Source organism: Vicugna pacos, chromosome 11 (assembly GCF_048564905.1).
Source record: "Vicugna pacos chromosome 11, VicPac4, whole genome shotgun sequence".
Classification (NCBI taxonomy): domain Eukaryota; kingdom Metazoa; phylum Chordata; class Mammalia; order Artiodactyla; family Camelidae; genus Vicugna; species Vicugna pacos.
Window position 1 is genome coordinate 11,363,316 of NC_132997.1, and position 14,918 is coordinate 11,378,233.

The following is a 14,918-nucleotide window of genomic DNA, read 5'->3' on the forward strand; positions in this document are numbered from 1 at the left end:
ACTCAACGGTGAAAATCTCAAAAGCTTCCCACTAAAATCTGGACAAGACAAGGATGCCCACTATCACCACTCCTATTCAAAATAGTCCTGGAAGTCCTAGCCACAGCAGTCAGGCAAGAGAAAGAAATAAAAGGGATCCAAATTGGAAAAGAAGAGTTAAAAGTGTCACTATATGCTGATGACATGTTACTATATATAGAAAACCCTAAAAGGTCCACACAAAAGTTTCTAGAGCTGATTGAAGAATTCAGCAAGGTAGCAGGTTACACAATTAACGTTCAAAAATCAGTTGCATTTCTTTACACTAACGATAAATCAACTGAAAAAGAAAGTAAAGAAACACTCCCCTTTAAAATAGCACCCAAAGTAATAAAATATCTGGGAATAAATCTAACCAAGGAGGTGAAAGAATTATACACAGAAAACTATAAACCACTGATGAAGGAAATTAAAGAAGAATTTAAAAAATGGAAAGATATTCCATGCTCCTGGATTGGAAGAATCAATATTGTTAAAATGGTCACACGGCCCAAGGCAATCTACAGATTTAATGCAATCCCTATCCAATTACCCAGGACATATTTCACAGAACTAGAACAAATCATAATAAAATTTATATGGAACCATCAAAGACCTAGAATTGCCAAAGAATTACTGAAGAGAAAGAAAGAGGCTGAAGGAATAACTCTCCCAGACTTCAGACAATACTATAGAGCTACAGTCATCAAGACAGCATGGTATTGGTACCAAAACAGACATATAGACCAATGGAACAGAATAGAGAGCCCAGAAATGAACCCACAAACTTTTGATCAACACATCTCGACAAAGGAGGCAAGAATATACAATGGAATAAAGACAGTCTCTTCAGCAAATGGTGTTGGGAAACCTGGACAGCAGCATGTAAAACAATGAAGCTAGAACACTCCCTTACACCATATACAAAAATCAACTCAAAATGGATTAAAGACTTTAACATAAGAAAAGATACAATGAACCTCCTAGAGGAATACATAGGCAAAACATTATCTGACATACATTTCAAAAATTTTCTCCTAGAAGAAATAAAAGCAAGAATAAACAAATGGGACCTAATGAAACTTACAAGCTTCTGCAGAGCAAAGGAAACCAGAAGTAAAGGAAGAAGAAAACCTATGGAATGGGAGAAAATTTTTGCAAATGTAACCGACAAAGGCTTGATCTCCAGAATATATAAGCAGCTCATACATCTCAATAAGAAAAAAATAAACAACCCAATCCAAAAATGGGCAGAAGACCTAAACAAGCAATTCTCCAAGGAAGACATACAAATGATCAAAAAGCACATGAAAAAATGCTCAATATCACTAATTATCAGAGAAATGCAAATCAAAACTACAATGAGGTATCACCTCACACCAGGCAGAATGGCCGTCATTCAAAAATCCACAAATGACAAATGCTGGAGAGGCTGTGGAGAAAGGGGAACCCTCCTGCACTGCTGGTGGGAATGCAGTTTGGTGCAGCCACTGTGGAAAACAGTGTGGAGATTCCTCAAAAGACTAGGAATAGACTTACCATATGGCCCAGGAATCCCACTCTTGGGCTTGAATCCAGAAGGAAATCTACTTCAGGATGACACCTGCACTCCAATGTTCATAGCAGCACTATTTACAATAGCCAAAACATGGAAACAGCCTAAATGTCCATCAACAGGTGACTGGATAAAGAAGATGTGGTATGTTTATACAATGGAATACTACTCAGCCATAAAAACCGACAACATAACACCATTTGCAGCAACATAGATGCTCTTTGAGAATGTCATTCTAAGTGAAGTAAGCCAGAAAGAGAAAGAAAAATACCATATGAGATCGCTATTGTGTGGAATCTAAAAAACCAAAACAAACAAACAAACAAAAACAAAGCATAAATACAGGACAGAAATAGACTCATGGACAGAGAATACAGACTTGTGGTTACCGGGGAGGGGGTAGAGGGTGGGAAGGGATAGACTGGTATTTCAAAGTTGTAGAATAGATAAACAAGATTACACTGTATAGCACAGGGAAATATACACAAAATGTTATGATAAATCACAGAGAAAAAAATGTGACAATGAGTGTGTATATGTCCATGAATGACTGAAAAATTGTGCTGAACACTGGAATTTGACACAACACTGTAAAATGATTATGAATCAATAAAAAATGTAAAAAAAGAAAAAGAAAAGTCCGATGTTGCCACTGTTTGCACAGGAAGTCTGAAATGTTCACAGCGAGATCACAGAATAAAACTAAGTCATAAGCAGAATAATATTTCCAGGTAGTCAGACATAATGGACAATTTGCTACCCTGAAGCACTAAGCAAAGGAATAAAAAAAAAATAACGTTGTTTAAGACTTCCTTTACAAACAGGAAAGTTAAGACTGTAAGAAAGTGCAACAGCGCCACCTATGGCTTAAAAGGCCTTCCAGGTTGCCTGGAAAGATGCAACACAAAAATTGTCTGTGGATCAGAAACAAGAATCAGATAACTAAATGCTTTTGTAGCACATACTGCACTTCGCTTCAGGAAAGGGAGGGGTATTCAGTACTTAATCAGATATTGCTAATACTCCTGAATATATACAAAAGACACAGGCTCATGGAAACTCATCTTTGAAGTGGAAAGAATCCAGTCCAGCCACTTCATTTTACAGGAGGGGAGACTGAGATCTGGGATCTATCCTCCTGGCCATCAGCAGCAAAGCTCTCCTAGTCCTCATGTCTTGCACTGTAGCAAAAACCAACAGACCTGTACTAGCCCTATATTCATAAATGTCATGTCTGTATTTTTTCCAACAGTAGGTAATCTAAGTATCTTGCAAAATACTTCTCAAAGAGCCAGGAAGTCATAGAAGTGTATTGAAATACAAAAACATTTATTTACATATTAAAACAGCATGAGCTTTTTTCTATTAAAAAAGCTGACATGTCAAATCAATGTTTTGATATTTTAAAACCTATTAAGAGTGCAGAAAAATAAATCAAAATTTTCTTTAATCACAAAAGAGAGAAGCTTATTCCCTGAAAATGATCAATGTGGATTTTTCTAAACTTAATGCTTCTGGTCAGATTCCTACGAATTTAAATGTCTGAGTGTATAGTTACACGGCAGCATGTACACTGAGTTGTAACAATACACATTCTGTGTAAATAATCTTCAAGGTCGTCTGCTTAAGTCAATTTAACTAGTCCCTGTCTCAATAGAATGATACAGATTTCATTAAAACTTCATACTGCACGCACACACACACACAAAACCCTGAATCCTTGTTACTTTAAGCCATATTCATATATATCCATATTGAATATGCATCAGAAACAAGCCACCCTCTTTAGTATTCACAGTTGATCCTTCTAAACTATCTGTCATTGTGACAGCACATTTTTACTAAGCAGCTCTTGGATGCTTTGTATACAAGGCATCTACCTCTCACAGTCAGACACGGTAAACGGCATCACTCAAATTTCACAAATGAGGAAATATACTTAAGCCATGGAAACAACGTACATATTTATCATCAGTAAAGAAAAGAGTAAAGATTTTACTTTCAATATTCACTGACAAACTTTTCCTCCATACTAAGACTACATACATAAAATAAATTCAGTCACTGTAAATTATTCTGTCAAAAAGCACCACTAGAGAAAAACAAGCAACATCAATAGCAATGATTGGACTTTCAAAGCCCACTCCTATTTTGCACTATAATCATTTTTAATGTTTTGTTTTTAGTGCTTACATAGCACTAAAATAAAGAAAACATAAACTATTTAAGTCATTACCTGAGAATGCAACATTTGTGAAAATGTACAATTTTAATTTATGCCACTCTGTCTCACATTCTCAATGGTGTCTCTCCTCTGAAGGCCTCATCAGGCTGAGATCGCCAAAATCGGTCATTTATGGACTCACAGGTGTTCTGGAAACCACTCAACAGGAGGCTGATCAGAGGAGAAATTGAGAATGCATCCTGTGCAGCCTGGGTTCCAGCACCGAGCTAGGCACCGCCAGCTGCGTTTGATTTGGGACAAGCTGCCCACCTCTCAATCCCTCAGCTACAAAAAGGCGACATTTATACCTATCGTCAAATACCTGCTTTGAAGTAAAACATGAGAAAAACAGTTTAGCCTTTGGTAGGTGTCCACTCACAGCAAGCTTGGTCATTATGATGATGAGGATTACTTTTAATAAGTTAAGCGAGACCAAAAATTAGAAATCACCATAAAGGAGAAACATTTTAACTCAATAAGCATTTCCTTTTGAATGGATTGAAGAAAGTTCTAATGATTTTTTTAATAAACCAAATTTTGTCCATTAATTTTAGATTTACAGGTTTATAGACAAGTCTCCAAAAAAAGAATTAGAGGCCTCTAACCTCTGCATACTAAGAAAGTAAAGTTTAAAAAAATTATGGGAGAGCGTATACCTCAGTTGAGATAGTATGTGCTCAGCACGCGTGAGGCCCTCAGTTCAGTCCCCAGTAACTCCATTTAAAAACTTTTTTTTTTTTAAAAAGGAGAATTAAAGGGAAAAGATGGAGGACTACGGAATTTTTTTAGAGAATCCACTCAGATTTAAGATGGGGAAAAAATATCCATTTATCACAGGAAATCTTGAGAACTATGTAAACCGGATCTGAGTTGTCTAGTCTTTAACATTATTCATGAATTCATATTACCAAGTCTTAAAACTACCTGATAACCCACAGTGGTGATAGTGATCATAAAACCTGCCAATGCGGATCGAACTCCGGCTAGGGCTGCTCTGTTCTGACATCTCTGTCCCTGAGGCCTCACCAGGCTGACAGCACTAAATTTTGTCATTCATGAGCATCTCGTGTAAGTCTTCCATTTGTGCTTCTCAGTCTCCTCTCACCAGCTCCTCTGAGGGAAGCACTGTTATAAACTTCCCCACCCGCAGATAAGGCCACTGAGGCACAGAAACTAAACCTGCTCCAGGTCGCATCGGCATTAAAGGACGTCTGTATTTCTGCTGTTTTGCGATTGACAAAGGAATTTGAGATATCAATACAAGATAGACTGTTAAATAATCAAGTCTGTCAGGTCTTCACCTCAAAGAGCAGATACTATAAATTCCTGATGTAGGAAGAGTCTGCCGCCACAAAATGACTCAGCTAGAAATTAATATCCAAGATGAAGCAGCGGATACACATAAATATTCATGACTGTCAACTTCACTCACGGGTCTTGGCCCTTCACTGCCTGAACTGGGGTGAAATCCCCACCCGTGTCTGGGAGGGAAGAGCGGCTCTTCCAGGTCTCACCCAGGCTTCACGGGCTGTTTCTCCCTACAGACTGTCCTAAACGATTAAAAAGCTCTCAAGATTTTTACACCAGGCAAAACTGAAAGACATTTCTGCATATGGAGCACTTTCTCAGGCTTAAACCATTTTTGCCTACACTCAGCAAGGGGGAAAAAAGAAACATGACTCTGCAAAGTCTCTTAGCCTTACCACTCACAGGAGTTGAATGATCTCAGCACAAGATGACCCTTCACATTACAGGATGAGAACAAAATAAAGCCGCCCCAACAACAGGCACTCCCAGAGACAGCGCTCAGTAGCCTTCTGCATACTCACGGTTGTGCAGCCCTCACCACCATCTATTTCCAGAACACTTCATCACCCCAATAGAACACCCCTGTCACTAGCAGTCACTCCACAACCCTCCTCCACCCAGCCCCTTGCAACCATCATCTGCTCTCTGCCACTGCATGAGCCTATTCTGGGCATTTCAGATCACTGAAATCAACAATATGCGGCCGTTTGTGTCTGGTTCCTTTCAATTAACGTGCTGTTATCAAGGCTTTCCCATGTTGAAGTGGTATCAGCATGTCTCTTTCCTTTGAAAATGTTAAACTTTATTAGAAGGTGGTAAATACTATCAAAAATAGTAGAGAGGGGTATAAGGGATGGGGTTTCAAAGGGAAAAGGCCGGGTTGAGCAGTCAGGGTGGACTTCCCAGAGCAGATGGATTTTTCATATTCCCCTTTATTTATTTTTTCTTTTTTATTCACTCTTATGTCTGAATAATGTTCCGCTAAATGGAGATACTACATTTTGTTCATCCATTCAGCAGCTATATATGGACGAGGTCCAGAAGAATGAGTGTAAGTGGTGGCTAGCAAGGCCGGCATTTAAGCAAAGGGCAAGATGTGCTTTCAAAAAAAAAAAAAGTGAACAATCAGAGGCACAAGGAAATTCAGCGCATTTCTGAGAAAGTGCATGGTTGCTTCAGTAGGACTGCCGTGCAGGGCTGTGGGGGAGAGTGACAGGAGACACAGTGAGGGAGTCACCTGAGAATATTCCCCACTGCAAGCAGCTCAGCCAATTCTCCTCCCTCATCCTGTATTTTAGAGACATTTTTGCTAGCTTTTCTCTTATTTCAAGTAAAAGTACTTCAGTTACACATCTGATCATCTGCATCAGACCACATTAGCTCCAAGCCACAGAAAATCATTCACTGACCGGAGCAGCTCCAAGACATAACATTGATGGACCAGGGAGTCCTGCAGCATCGCATCCTGCAGGCACAAACCACACATGTTCCCTGGTGATGTCCAGAAAGTAAAAGGCATGGAAATATCTCACTGCTGCTGCACGACATCTGCCCCCAAATTGCCCCCAAGTCATGCTGGCACAGCACTACTCAACCCTCGCACTACCCAAAAAAAAAAAAAAAAAGAGAGAGAGAAAAGGAAAGAAAAGAAAAGAAAAGAAAAGAAAAGAAAAGAAAAGAAAAAGAAAAGAATAAAGCTAAGAAAGCAAATTTAGGTTCTTCCATTGAAAACCAGCAACCATCACTGCCAGTATCTGAGCTGGAATGATCCTGACTTCAAAAACCACTGTGCAGTTACTATTCAAACGTGACAGACATATATGTATTTCACGTAGATGATATTACAGTGGGATTTTTCTTTTCGAAATTTCCAGTTGCAACATTAGCACAAGAAAGTTTATGTTTCAGTTTTTAAAAAAATCAATTATTTTCCACTTTCTTAATTTTGAACCTATTATTATTTTATAAAGGGAGCTATGCTGCAGATTATAAACCAAATATCTGGCTTCTGCAAAAAAGACCTATATGACTTCACTATTTCAGAGCAAGCTTTAATGATGCTTTCAAAAGTGGGGTCTAGGGCGCTCACTAACAGCTCTTTAAATACTGACAAAGATGTGCTATTATGTAATGCAAAGGGTCTACCTACACATCAACTCAGAAACCAAAGAAACTACACGAAAGCCTTATTTTATCATTTTAAAATATTCCTATTATTTTGAATATTAAATTTCTTAAAAGATAAGATTTTTTTTGAGAAAGACATCAGTTGTATTAAATTTCCTCTCACCAAGAAAGCAATCTTTATCAAGAATTAATACCCCTATGGAAATCCAAAAGACGGGACGTTTCTAGCTAAGTTAACCTACAGATCTCAACACAAGACTAAATCCTATCAAATCTCACTTGAACGAGCTCAGCAAAGTCCTGGGCTACTCTGGAACTTAGCTCTTCTTTTCCATATGTTGGCAGAGCTAAGATCATCACACAAGGCAGGGAAGGAGAGAAGAGGTAAGTCCACCTGGCGGCCTCCATCTGTTTACTTCCAGCCACAAGGTGTCGCTAGAGCGACCCCGCTAACAAGCCCTCCCCATAAGGAAATCCGGCATCCACCCTGCCCCTGCGGTCCCCAAGCAGCCCCGATGCCCCTCTCCCACTGGTGGCCTCCGAGCCTGTGAATGGTCTTCTAATGACCCTCCCAGTTGGTGACACCCTCCCCCTCTTCCCTGCTACACACACACACACACAGCCAAGGCAGCCTTCCCAAAGCACAAATTTGATTACATCTCCCCCACTTCAAACCCTTCAGAGGCTCCCTGGTAGAGTTCTAGCCCCACCCCCGACCCTGCTTGCCTATCCTCACCTCAGTACCAGGTCCCCAGTGACCTCAGGGGCCCTGTGACTGCTGCTTCCCACTAGCCTCCAGGCTCATTTTAACTGTTTGTCAAGGAAGCCTTCCTTCCCTCCAACCTCCGCACTTTGGATTAGGTGCCCTGCTGTGTTAATAGAACATTTTAATCTAAGTCAACTTCTGACACTGCTAAGCTCTCAAGAAGCAAGTACATTTTGCTTACTACTGTGGGTCCACCCCCTCTCCCCTAGGCACTCAGAATTGCGTGTGTTATGAATAAAAGAATGAAGGGGTGGGACTCAAAAGGACAGGCAGAGCTGCTCTCCTAAGGGTCACTTCCTGCTGACACCATTCACTGCCTCCTCTGTGTCAGTTCTAGTAAAAACCAAGCTCCTCCAAAGCCCTCCACCCCTAGGCCCTCTCCAGTGTCCTTCAAAGCAGGGTCACCCACCACCCTGGACCACACAGGGCAGTCTCCCCGAGTCCCCACCCCACAAGCCTCCAGGCCTCTACCCGGGCTGCTCCTGCCTCCTGAGTCACCCTCTTGATTCCTTCTCATGGCTGACTCTTACTCTGTCCTCAGAACTGAATGTAGAGCCAATTTCTTCCAGGAAGTCCTCCCTGATGATGTCCTTTAGCTCTTGGCTGGGCTCCGTCTACAGCAGCACTTCTTGGCGACCAACTGGTATTTGTCCACCTGTTCCTTTGAGACCATGAACTCTTGGAGGCCACGTGGGAAAAAGGAGTGAGGTGACAAGAGGGGTGGGAAGAGCAAACAGCAAAATCACAGCTCAAGTCCCAAATTCAAGGATTCTGTCTCAGATAAAAAGAATAAAATGTTTCATAGGTGTGTCATTTGGCTATGATTTTTGTGGCTCGTGGAAAACAAGAGCTTGGTGTTCAAGCCTAAAATCCAAGTTACATGCAAAGAAATGTATATATTCATATCCAAAGGAAACCAGAGCTGCTCAACAACACTTTGCAGTTAAAATCCAAAGGAACTTTGATAAAGGCAATCTCCCTCTCTCTATTTTTATTTATTTTCTTTTGGTATCATATAGTTTTAGAAGTATTTGTATAACTAAGTGATGGCTGCAGCCTATGATTCTGCACTGGAGTGTTTGGGGCTAAGGAAGCCCAGATTACATGCACTGTATAAATGCAATCACACCAACACAATGACAGGCGCCCTAGTGGCAGAGCTGCAGTTCCAAAGCAGAGAATCTTATGTTGGAAGACATCTCTCAGTAGAAAGTAAGAAATGCAATGTTCTGTACTCAATTTCATTCGCTTTATGGGCCATTAACAGATAGTATATCTTGTCTAATGAAACCCGAAAATATATTGTCATCTTCGATTTTCTCCATCTGACTGTTTTATGTTTAATTTGGATATCAAACCCTCACTCCATACGGAAAGCTCAGGCCTACGCTGCAGCACAGTTACATCCCGTGGAAGAAAGTGGATCAAGGGAGAACTGGAGAGTTTCCCTTCAGAAGCTGCTAAGTGTGGTTTTGCACCTGTACATCATTTACAACCACACAATCGTCAAAAGAGTAAGACCCTACATCTGTGGAGCAAAAAGCACTGCGGTGCTTCCGAACCATCAAAGAACACTGAGCTTTGTGCAACAGTCCTGAGGCACTTAAAGCGTACTTTCTCTGAAAGGGTCCGAAACTGACTCACTTCACCATTTCAGGTACAACGGGGAGGTACCGGAATTAGTAGAGAGAACATGCCCTTGAAGTCTGACAAGGCCCTGCTTGAATCCTGCTACAGCATTTACTAGCCGCTAAATGGACCAATTCCTTAACCCCTCTGAGAAGGCTTCCCAATCTTCAAAACAGGGCTGCCACCGCCCATTTGGGAGGCATGGATGTGAATGCAACACGCAAGTAGGGCGGCCGACTGTTACGTGACACGGGGCCTGGCTAGTTTCCCTCAGCTGCCCTTCTCCCCCTTTAAACTTGCACTTTTCCCCCTGGTACGGGTGAAGCCCCCGGAACAGACTGCCCGATTCTTCTGTGTATCCCTGGATACATACCTTACCCTTAGGAGGCCAGAAAAACAACTGCCTCCTCCCCAGTCACTATCAATATTCTTAAGAGTCTGGGTATTTTTAACTCTATTTTTCAGGGAGACTATTCCAGAATTGTTCAACCACCTTTCTCCAGGTTGGCTCCTCTCCCAGCGCCCATCCCTTCTCACTTCAAATCTTCTGTCTGATTGCCTTTTGTTCGTGGGAAAGAGAGTCCGCTAGGGTGCGGACTCCCGAGGCCTCCCTCCCTTCCTCACAGGAGAGTGTGACTACATTCTCCCAACTCCCCACTGCGACTCCAGCTTCTGAGGAGTTTCCCCTTGTGGACCCTGCAGCCTCTGGATCGTCCCAAGATGTGCACACGTGGCCAAAACCCTCCCTTCAGATTTCTTCCTGGGTGGCCCTGCCCACCCCCCAGAACCTTAAGGATAAATGCCATTGCTCTGAAAATCACAAACGCCGCTGACTGACACACCAAAGCTGCATGGTCTGGGCTTTCCTCCAAACCAGGCACAGCCCTGCCCCCACCAGCCAAAGTCTGCACCTCTTGAGATGAGCTGATCCACTTGCACGGCTGTGAACACCAGCTAAGAATGACGAATCCTAACGTGTATCTCTAGTCCGGCTCCTTCACCTGAGCCCCAGGCTCATAGACCCGAGTGCCTCTTGGAAGTCCTAACTTGGATGACAAATGGCATCTTAAAAATGCCTTATGTCAAAAAAAAAAAAAAAGCCTTATGACCACCATTTACTCTAGACTTCGATTCCTGGCAGGTACCTCCCAGGCTCCCCATTTTAGTAACAGCCCCATCACCCACCTAGGTTTTTGAGGTCACATTCAATTTCCACTGTTCCCTCCACCTGGCCCTGCCCTGGAATCAGTCTTGTCATTTCTGTCGCTAAGCCAGTCTCAAGTCTGGTTCTGCAGGGAGCACGGATGGAAACCGTTAAGCTCACAGCAAGGTGCACTGAGTCACAGTCCTCCGATGGGAGTTCCCTGGAGGGATAGGCATCTCCTGCTGCCGGTCACCTCAGAAGGCACTGGATTCTCACAAAGAAGGACCAGGAGAAGGGACTCAAGGATCTCCCGTGGTCTGAGCTTTGAAGGGCCCGAGGTTTGGGGGAGCTCCTAGTTAGCTGACACTCATGTCAGTGAGTAGATGAGGATGGTAGGAACCCAGGCAAGTCTGTTCTCGCTCCAACCCCTTTTCTCTCGGGAGCCACGGGAAAGGCCTGTTTCCAGGGCACAGACCAGACATCACAGATCCCAGCCTGCATTTGCCAACCCAGACAGCCTTGACTCCTACTTGCGACTCTTACTTTTGTTCTGTTCCCCCCCCAGAATGTGATGGACTCTTTCAGAAAGTCTGGACTGTCTCAAGCGAGACCAAGTCAGTGAAGGATGAAGTGTCCACATTTGGACCAGAGCATGAAAGGAGAAACAAGGCCTCATGTCCAGCATGACGGTGGTGGCCAAACCCTTCCCCTGGGTGAGATGAAACAGGGTCGGGGTGAGAATGCAAGGTCCCTTCACGGCTGACAGGGGTGTTGGAGACTCACTACCGCAAAATAACGACATGGCCGTCAGTGGTGGACATCAGCTGCAACAGACACAGAGTCAGCTATTAACTGCCAAAAAGGGGTAAAAGTAAAGGCCGGTGCAGGGAGGCCTGCACGGCTGCTGAGGCAAACCACAGACCCGGCTCTGAATACCCACTGGCTGAAGAAGAGAGGAAGCTACGGTCCCCTTTAGCGGTCCCTGTGTCCACCAGATCCAAGTGAACCAGCTCCTTAGGACAAGGCAATGTTTTCCTGATACTTAGAAAAACCAGCCTCATAAAGGGAACAAAAGAGTGGCATGGTTTTAGACCCGCTCCTGCCCCTCTATGAATGCAAAATAAAGTAAATGGCTCTGGGAAGGTGAATGCAAAAATAAAACCAGAAAAACAAAAAACTGGTGACTGCTTCCTCCAACAGAGTCCACTGCAGCTGCTCACCCCCGAGCCGGCCACTTCCTCACCAGTGACCGCCGGCCAGGAAGCACAGTCACGCACGTCACACAGCGACAGCCAGGAACCGTGTGCCGAGCACGTTTGTGTAAAAGCCAGAATCAAGCAAGGTGCTACAGATTTTGACTTTCCAAGTTTAAATACTCCATGAAAAAAATCCCTCAGCAGCCGCCTAAATCAATTCGCATCTCTCTTCTTCAAAACAAATAAACAAAATTAGTAAGAGAGCATTTGTTACCAAATATAAGGAGGAACAAACAGGTTCCTCAAAACAAGGACTTTAACAGGTATCAAACTCCAGTGGGTGATGTGCTAACAGAGCAAAAATTCCAAAAAACTAGAAAATAAGAAGATGACTAGGATAATATATGAATCATGGCAACTGTTAAGTTTTTGCTTTTTAAAGCGATGGAGACAGCACAGAGGGCGATCTGGCTATTCCAATGCAGGGTGTGCACAGCCCACATTTTCAGACCCAACAACATGCTCACAGGGTGGTATAAGAGAAAAAGGAAAATAGAAAAAGGAAAAGAGGAAAAGCGAAAATAAGAAACACACAAGAACAAAAATAACTGACAGCATTTGCAAGAAATTACGTGAGTGTGATGAGGAGAGAGACGCGGGGACGGTGAGACCCACCCTCACCTCCTGATCCAGGGAAGGCAGGGGCCTGAGGGGAGCGGTGCTGCCGGGGGACCCCAACGTGGTCAGCGCCCCAAACCAAAACTTCACCTAGTTGTGTGTAGACAGCTTTTGGGCTACAAAATGTGTTCACACTTCAAGCTGGACAATGTTACTCACTCCCACCAAGAGGAACAGGGGAGAATTAGGTTCTGCTCCTGAACCAAAGCATTGTTTAAAAAATTAATGACTGTGGAATAGTAAAAGCAACTATGGAGTAAAAGTGACTGGAGGAGAACGTGCTTGACCCGAGCTCACTGGCCGCGTTATCTCACTGACGTTCAGATGCTGGCTGAGCCCTTGTGGTACCAAAACAGACAGACCCACAAGGAGGGAGGTTTAATGCGCTGCTGTATTTTGATGCCTGGAGCCATGCCTGGTACACGAGGTTCCGGGTAAACAATGGTGACAGTGTCAACCACTATGGGCTAAGCACACATCCAGCTACTCCACCAAATCCCAAGGGCAGACTTCAAAAGGCAAAAACAATCTGGCATTCTCTGGTGGGTCTGCAGACTCAAAGCCAAGCAGTTGCTGAGCAAAAATGTCACCAGTGCCTCCTTTGACGAAAGAGGAGGCACTGGCCTGGGGGCTGGTGCAGGGCTCCGGGCTTCCACTGCTCACCCACCAGTCTGTCCAGGGCGAGAAGGTGGTCCCTGCTTACATTGCACCGATGCGCCTACCTTGAATGACGCCTTGGGACTCAACAGGAGGTGACAGGTCAGGTGAACGGAGCCAGCCTTGGTGTAGCACAGTTCTGGCAGCTATGCCCTCAGCAGTGCCCAGTTTCCTAAACCTGACACCTCATCTCCAAGGAGCAGAAGGGTAGTGTGGGCATGTAGATCACAGGACCATGTGAGGACAAGTACAGATCATGGCCACGACATGCCTCTCCCCTTCCTTAAGCCATAGAGGAATGTCCGGGGAGGAAGTGAAAATTAATCCAGAGCCCGCCAGGCACCATACGCAGGTGGGACACGGATCCCCTTTGTCTGTCATTCACAGGACTGTTGTGGATTTTCTTTTTATCAATTCTCTGGCATCTTCTCCTCCATCTTACCAACAACAAGAAAGGAGAATCTGACCTTAGAATCAGACAATCACAGAGCCCCTCCTGCACAGCGGGCCCGGCAGCACGTGTCATGTCCTCCGACCGTCACCTGTGGGACCGCCATGAACGCTCTCGAGACTCAAGGCCCGAGACCGCAGGCCGGGGGGGACACAGCTCCCCTCAATCTCCCCAGTAAAGGGGGACCACCTCTCGGCAAAGACATCTCACCCTCTTCTGCCCGAGGGACAGCTTGAAAGATACACAGGGAAACATAGTAGAGGGTGAGGGGGTAGGCAGCCCAGAAGAGCTCGTCTGCCCTTCCAAGGCAGAGTGGGGCCTTTGCCATAATCACAGGGACAAAGTGAGGACGAATTTTTCCCTGCTCTGTTCCATTCTCCGTGACACGCCTTTCCCTGCATAAGGAGCTCATTCGGATGCCCCTGGCAGTGTTTCTGATGTCCTAAATTGGCATGGTGGCTGTCAGGCAGGGGAGAGGGCCTGAGCCGTGCTAGTGCTGGGCCTGGGAGGCAGGAGACACCGGCTCCACCCCGAGCTCAACCAGCACCTCGTTCTGCGTCTCGGGAATCAGAGTCTCATCTATAAGCGAAGGGATGAAACTGTCCCAGGACAGGCTGTCCAACAGGAATGAAATGAGAGTCATGTAAATAATGTTTCCCAGTTGCCACGTTTAAAATGTAAAAAAAAAAAAAAAACAAGTAACTGATTTTAAGAACAGACCTTACTTATTCTACTGTATGTAAAATACTATCATTTTGACATGTAATCAATATAGAAAGTAACAAGATAGTTTATATTCTTTTTACTAGACAAGTTTCAGCATCTGATGTGCATTTGACCTACAGCACATCTCAGCTCAGACCAGCCTCCTCCCCAGCACTCCTAACATCAGTGGCTGTGGCTACTCTATTGGACAGCAACTCCAGGGGTCCCACCAAGTTTCCTGGCTGAAAAGGGGGAGTAAGTGTCCACACTAACCCTAAAAGTATCTCTCTGAAACAAAAGCAGATTTACTTTTAAATGTCTGAAAACCGGCGGGCTGCACCTCCTTCCCGCCTTGGCTACAAGACAGCCCTCCTCCTTGCTGATCCCATTCTGGATGTAGGGAAGCAATCTTTCACACAGCCAGGGTGGCCCGGCCTTCAGGTTGACTTGCCTGCTGTCT

At 44.2% G+C, this 14,918-nt stretch overlaps 1 protein-coding gene across 4 annotated transcripts in view; it reads right to left on the reverse strand.

The window, feature by feature from the left end:
* The window catches only part of LOC140699626 (uncharacterized), a 48,251-nt gene that overhangs the window by 17,076 nt on the left and 16,257 nt on the right, over window positions 1-14,918 (reverse strand). The window contains exon 1 of one of the 4 annotated variants that reach the window (XR_012077847.1): window positions 8,529-8,801. The exons of 2 other annotated variants lie outside the window; for them this stretch is intronic. The gene's annotated coding sequence lies outside the window, so the exon portion shown is untranslated. Of the gene's footprint in view, window positions 1-8,496; window positions 8,802-14,918 lie in introns of those variants that run through there. One more of the 4 variants, XR_012077848.1, reaches the window with a different exon arrangement.